Raw genomic sequence first — 7,370 nt, 5'->3', positions numbered from 1 at the left:
TGAGCTCTTGATACAAGGACTAACACTAGACAACATGCTGTCATTCTCTAGTTGCCTGATCTCTTGATACAAGGACTAACACTAGACAACATGCTGTCATTCTCTAGTTGCCTGATCTCTTGATACAAGGACTACTAGACTGATTGATTGATTGATTTTTATTGTGGAGTAAAAGACAGCATCCAAGGGATAAAAACATGAGAAAGTGCAAGCACTTATTTCCATCATGGTCCCTGATTTTGGACATGGACAGACATCATAAAACATAGAGCATCATAATAAAACATACTAAAACAGAGCATCATAATAAAACATAGAGCATCATAATAAAACATAGAGCATCATAATAAAACATAGAGCATCATAATAAAACATAGATCATCATAATAAAAAAACAGAGAATAAAACATAATAGCAACCCCATACAAAAAAACACTCCCTACCCTCTCCTTCCTATGGCTATTCTATACTTCATGCTGTCATGCTGTCATTATCTAGTTGACTGATCTCTTGATACAAGGACTAACACTAGACAACATGCTGTCATTCTCTAGTTGACTGATCTCTTGATACAAGGACTAACACTAGACAACATGCTGTCATTCTCTAGTTGACTGATCTCTTGATACAAGGACTAACACTAGACAACATGCTGTCATTCTCTAGTTGACTGATAATAATAATAATAATAATAATAATAATAATATTTAATTTAATTTATATAGCGCTTCTCAATGACCCGAAGTCGCTGACAATAGTCGGGAGCAAAGTAAAAACAAAGAAACAAAAACAAAGAAGCAAGAAAGAAACAAAAACAAAAGGAAGAAGAGACCATGGGGGGAACAGGGAAGACAGCATGATAGCACAAAAGACAGGAGACAGACATCAATCAGGTTGGAGGGGGGGGGTTATGGGTGGGGGGGGTTGAAGGCAAGGGAGAACAGGCGGGTTTTGAGGCGAGCTTTGAAGGTGGAGAGTGTAGGGAAGTCTCTGATGGACTGAGGGAGGGAGTTCCAGAGTTGGGGTGCAGTGCGAGAGAAGGCCCGATCACCAACGTTTTTGAGTTTGGAGGGAGGAGGGAGTTGCAATAGTCCAGGCGGGAGGAGATGAAGGCGTGTATGAGGGATTCAGCAGCAGGGGGGGAGAGGCAGTGACTGATTTTTGCAATGTTGCGGAGGTGAAAGTATGATATTTTTACAATGGAGCGGACGTGGGGGTCAAATGAGAGGGTGGGGCAGTGGCGGCTCTACCACTAGGGGCGCTCGGGCGCCGCCCCCGCTCAGCTCCTACCCTGGTTATATGAGAGAACAAGAAAAATAAGTTTTTAGTTTTTTGTTTTAAAGCCCTATAAATAATATAAACATGTTTAAAATTAATAATATTTACTCATTTTAAGTATGTTTGTGTTTCCAATGCACAATATAACGTTATTGTATTAAAAAGAAATACTCGTTTTCTTGAACAGGAAGTGACGTTTTTTTTTTATTTTTTCGTATTTCTCGCCCGGGCTAGAAGCGATAGCGCTCTGAGTGCGCGTCACAGTTTGATCGCTGTCTCCGTCACAGCCAATCAGTGCATACGGCGTTGTGCGTTGAAATATGACTATTATGTTGGAATCCGAGCGCGATTTGAAGCGGTCTAGCCAGCAGCGTGAACTTCCGTGAAGAATTTCCATAGCCGCATTTCGCGGAGACGCTCTCTGATTGGCCGACGCCAGTATTTTTTTCCATGGCAGAATTTCACAGAGACGATCTCTGATTGGCCGAATCCAATTTCTAATGTTCCAATTCTAGCTTCTAGCTTGGTTCCTAGGTTGGTCCTAGGTTGGTCGGTGGAGATAGTTGTGTTGTTGTGAGATGCATGCAGCTGTTTGTCTTAGACGAGCGTGCCGTGACTGCAAGTTCTTTAGACTGTTAAGCTTAGGCACTCTTTCAAAGTTGGTTAAGGTTAGAGTTTGTCTTAGAGCATGGCGATAGAACGCCAGGTAGTTTGCAGTCTGTTCGAGCGGAAATGGACAAAGGAATGTACTTGTTGAGTGTTGTGCTAATGAGCTCAGCTAACACTTGGCTAACAAGCTATATGGCGGATTATACACGTTTATCAAGCTCTCCTGCCCTGGACGTTTCAATTAAACAGTGAGTCTCTCTCTCTCTCTCTCTCTCTCTCTCTCTCTCTCTCTCTCTCTCTCTCTCTCTCTCTCTCTCTCTCTCTCTCTCTCTCTCTCTCTCTCTCTCTCTCTCTCTCTCTCTCTCTCTCTCTCTCTCTCTCTCTCTCTCTCTCTCTGTGCTTAACGTTAACGTTTGTAAATAGTTTTTTTTAGGAGCAGTACTACTGCTGGCCATTCATGAAGCGAGACATTGCTGATTGTTTATTTATTTTATAACACAAGACTATGACTACCAACTGCCTAGCCAGCCGTGTATCAATCTTGGATGCAATAATAACGTTACTTACCAAACTGACTATGTCGATGGCTCATTGATTTAACTACTGCAGCTCTCTCGGATTGAAAATACGTGGATTATGGCTTGTTCAATATCGTCTATGTTTGAATGAATGAATGAATGAATGAGAACTTTATTAACAGATTGCAGAATGGGTACAATACAGTACGGCTCAATACACACAATTGTTAAGGGGATGCAGACCAGAGAAAGACGTTTGTCTTGTTTACATCAGGGTCCCAGATTTTCGATTCATATCGATAGTTTAATAGCTAGCCTTGGCTCGTTTAACAATATGCAAAATATGTGTACAGCCCTGTACTCATACTGAAGTTATTCTTGGTATATAATAGGTCTGATTGTGTAACGAATCGATTCCACGTCGCGCTGTGTGTGAGAGAGAGAAGGAGAGAGGGAGAGATCTGCCTGTGTTTGTAGACGGGCGAGTTTTGTTTCTAACTTTTCTATTTATATATTGTGTTTCAAGTTGTGAATTAGAGTCTAGACTATACTTTATTTGACTGGTTGTGTGTTGTTGTAGTAACAGCTGAGCGACTCGTTCATAAGAGCCGATTCATTGCCGTGAGCGTGAGTCGAATCGCTCACGTCTTGCCATGAGTGTTGCATGGTACTGTACTGTACATGTTTGCATTTTGCAAAATGTTTGGTATAGCGCCCCTAGTGGCGAAGTACCCACCGGCCGCCACTGGGGTGGAGTCAAGGAGGACACCAAGGTTTCGGACTAGGGGGGAGGGGGTGATGGTGGAGTCATTGATGGTGAGTGTCATAGACGCCTGGCCATAAGAGCACTCGGAGCAAATGCTCTCTCACTATTGAACTTGGGGGAGCAAAGCTATGCTCTTGCTCCACCACTTTTTGATCATATGAAAAATTTGATATATCCCCCCCCAATATATATTTCTAACCATAACTACGTAATTTCAATCAAATTAATAATACGCAATGACACTTAATAGCAAGTTTTTAAGTTTCCAAAGATTGCGACACCCCCCCCTTGCTCCCCCATATGGTTTGATCCAGTGCCTCTCCCACCCCCAGCAGAGCAGACGGCGCACGGCGCTGGCGCTGCAGGTAGGCTGAGTGTAAATAAAGGCCACAGAAGTGTGTCATTTGGTGGCAGGCAGGATTTTCCAGTAAGTTGTTTATGATTGTTAAGATTATTTATGTTAGACATGTCTTCTATTGAGTGGTAGAAGTTCTACCACGCAATACAATAAAAGTGTTTCACGTCCCGAAATGCCATCTGGTCATACCAATAATAATAATAATAACAAAGTTTCCCTCTGGTTGGCGTTAGCTTTAGTGCTAGCCGCTAGCTAACGTTGTCATATATCTAGATATGTGGTGTCGTCAGCTGGATAACGTTGACTTCGTTTGCAAATTTTAACGTTCGCTATGGCAGACGAGCAGGGCCAGATTAACGACGGCCGCGGCCCGTGGGCCTTTAGTGATGAGGGGCCCCCAATTTTTTTTTTTTTTTTTTAACTTTTTTTTTTTATTTTTTTTTATAATAATAATAATGCAATAAAAGTCTGAAAATTAAGGGATTATGTCCATGAGTGTCATTTTTAGAAATTAAGGCCTGCATCTTATATAAGCCTCTCTAATAAAGGCCTGGCTGGTGCTCTTTGCAGCTGAGGTAAATAGAAGACCCGTCCTATATTTGAGGATTTACGGTAAATCAAGATGTTCAATTATCTTAAGGTACAATACCTGAAATGAAAATGTGTGTGTGTGTGTGTCCAGCCAACCAGGTAACATGGCAGAAAAAAGAAAGAATACAGACATCGGAGCATTTTTCAGTACACCAAAACGCAAAGTAAGAACCCTAGTAGCCTAATAGCTCAAAGACTTAAAGGGCGGGCTCCACAAATAATGGATTGCACGGTGTTAATTGCACCCTTACTTACAATTCATTATGAATTGTAAATGGGGGACCCCGATGTAAACAAAACAAAAGTCTTTCTCTGGTCTGCATATCCTTAACAATTGTGTGTATTGAGCCGTACTATATTGTACCCATTCTGCAATATGTTAATAACATTTTTAATCAATCAATAACAGATTGCAGAATGGGTACAGTACAGTACAGCTCAATACACACAATTGTTAAGGGGATGCAGACCAGAGAAAGACTTTCGTCTTGTTTACATCAGGGTTCCCCATTTTCAATTCATAATGAATTGTAAGTAAGGGTGCAATAGAAATGTTTCATAATGATGTTCAGTGTATTCATAAGTGTATTGCTCTCCTTAATGTAGAATGATATGGTGACTGTGCAGACTCAGGGAGGAGGCAGAGAAGGAGAGAAAGAGACCCAAGAGTTACAGGTAATGGAAATATCAGACAGCTTAAAGTGTAGGATAACATAACAAATTAAGACACAAAATAGGCTATATTTACAGCAGACCCTGTTATTGTTCCTTGTTGGTATTCTCTCTTTCTTATTAAAAACTTGGCCTATTTGAAAGGAGATTGATTTAATAAAAATAAAAGAGCGAAAAATCAATATACAGTATATATACAGTATATATATATATATATATTAATATATTATTATTATTATTATAGTAATTGGCTATCATACTGCAATATAAACTGAGTTTTATAGTGAAAAGAGCAGCTTTATTGGTCAAGATTGAAGGCTCTATATTGCAGGAAATTGCATGTACAGGTTCATTAAATGAAAAAAATATCTGCCGTGGAGGGGGTCGTGCCGGACCGCCTCCAAACCACCCCTTGCCTGTAAAAAAAAAAAAAAAAAAAAAAAAAGGAAACAAATTTATAATAATATAAAAAAAATAAAAAAAAAATATGCACCCCCACTTTCAACTATAACTAGGCGGCCATGGGTCCGGATCTGGTGAGGGTGGTTTTGGTGCCAATAATGAGAGGTTCCGTCTTGTCACTGTTCAATTTGAGGAAGTTGTGAGTCATCCAGGTTTGGAGTTCGGTAATGCAGGATTCGATGTGACTGAGGGGTGGGCTGTGGGGGGATTGTGTACTGATGTAGATTTGGGTGTCATCAGCGTAGCAGTGGAAGTTGAGGTGGTATTTACGGATGATGTGACCAAGGGGGAGAATGTAGCAGATGAAGAGTAGGGGGCCAAGGACTGAGCCTTGGGGGACCCCCTGTGTGACTGGGGAGGGGGAAGAGGTGTGGCCGGAGAGGGAGATGAATTGGTGTCTGTGAGGTAGGAGGAGAACCAGCCAAGTGCTGTGCCCTCAACACCCAGTTGGTGCAGCCTTTGGAGGAGGATGGAGTGACACACTGTGTCAAAGGCTGCACTGAGATCGAGTAGGATCAGGATGTTGAGGGCACCGGAATCAGCGGAGATGAGGAGGTCGTTGATGACTTTAACCAGTGCAGTTTCGGTGCTGTGAGCAGGACGGAAGCCAGACTGAAGGGGTTCGTAGAGGGTGTTGGACTGGAGATGGGAGTGGAGTTGGGAGGCAGCAATGCGTTTGAGTGTTTTGGAGAAAAAAGGAAGATTGGATATGGGCAGACCCGGCGCCATGGGCAGGCATTGGGGGGCCTGGCCCGCCCACTGAGTCAGCTGTGCCCACCCTGGTAAAAAAAATAAAAATATATATATATATATTTTTTTTGTCAATCAAAGTCGACTATCCAAATGCTTAGTCGGGGACAGCCCTAGTGGGCACTGATGTCAACAACAACACTACTGAAGCTAGCACGGCACTCTGTGAGAATTAGTTTTCTACCCTCAAGAACGTCTTTACAGAACATCGCCTTAGTATGCTTCATCGACACAAGGCCAATTTAATTCAGTAGGCATTTGAGAAGGACTTAACAAAAAAGTTCAGGAATGAGTGGAGGGGCAGTGTTTTAAGAAGATTTCACTCTGTCCCCAAACGCCGCTTGCCGCTCTACTAATGATGGTGAGTAGCCTGTGGAGGAATTTTGTTTGCTTTTTTATGCACCTTATTTTTGTCAGTTCAGTTCAGTTTGTCAGTCAATTCAGAAGTGTTGAATAAATGGAGACTTTTCAAAGATATAGAATAGAATAGAATAGAATAGAATATAATAGAATAGAAATGTATTATCCTGAGGGAAATTTGACACTCCAAATCACTCAACATTAAACATTTAGACAGAACAAGTCACAAATAAGAATAACAAAACAAATGGCCTAAGAATAGAATAAAATGAAATAGAATAAAATTGGAATAAAAGATACAGTAAATAAATACAGTAAAAATATACTGAAGTCTACAGTAGGTGTAATATTGCACAGTGCTGTTTAAAAAGTAAGAGTCCAGGAAGATGGTAACTGTCACTCTGTGCTCAGTGATGCAGTGAGGCACAGTGATGCATTGTATAGTCTGATGGCTGTCGGAATGAAGGACTTCCTGTGCCGTTCAGTGCTGCATTTAGGTAGTGTGAGCCTATAACAATACATGCTCCTCCTGTCAGCCAAGTCTGTGTATAGTGGGTGGGAGGGGTTTTCCCTGATGGCCTGGAGCTTAGCAAGGCTCCTCCTCTCCGCCACCCTCGCTAGGGCGTCCAGCTACACCCCAACCACACTACTGGCCTTCCTGACCTTCTTATCCAGCCTGTCTGTGTCCCCTGCTCTCAGTCCGCTGCCCCAGCAGGTCTGTTATATATATCCGTTCAGCAGGGACGTGCACAGGACTTTAGAAAGGCAGGTGCCGAAAAAGTTGAAAAGGGCATTATTTATTAAATGCAATGCGAGCGCGCGAAGCGCGCGAGCGCGATTTTTTTGGTTAATACAAGTCTATGGTACATTCAGTTTCACCGATGTCACCAAAACTACATAGCTCCAGACCAACAGCTGCGCAGTAGTAGTAGTAGTAGTAGTAGTAGTAGTAGTAGTAGTAGTAGTAGTAGTATGTCATATTATGTTACGATGAATTGAAAATGGG

Source organism: Notolepis coatsorum (genome assembly GCF_963971535.1).
Source record: "Notolepis coatsorum genome assembly, chromosome: 1".
NCBI classification, from domain to species: Eukaryota; Metazoa; Chordata; class Actinopteri; order Aulopiformes; family Paralepididae; genus Notolepis; species Notolepis coatsorum.
Note: the sequence above shows the minus strand (reverse complement) of the source record.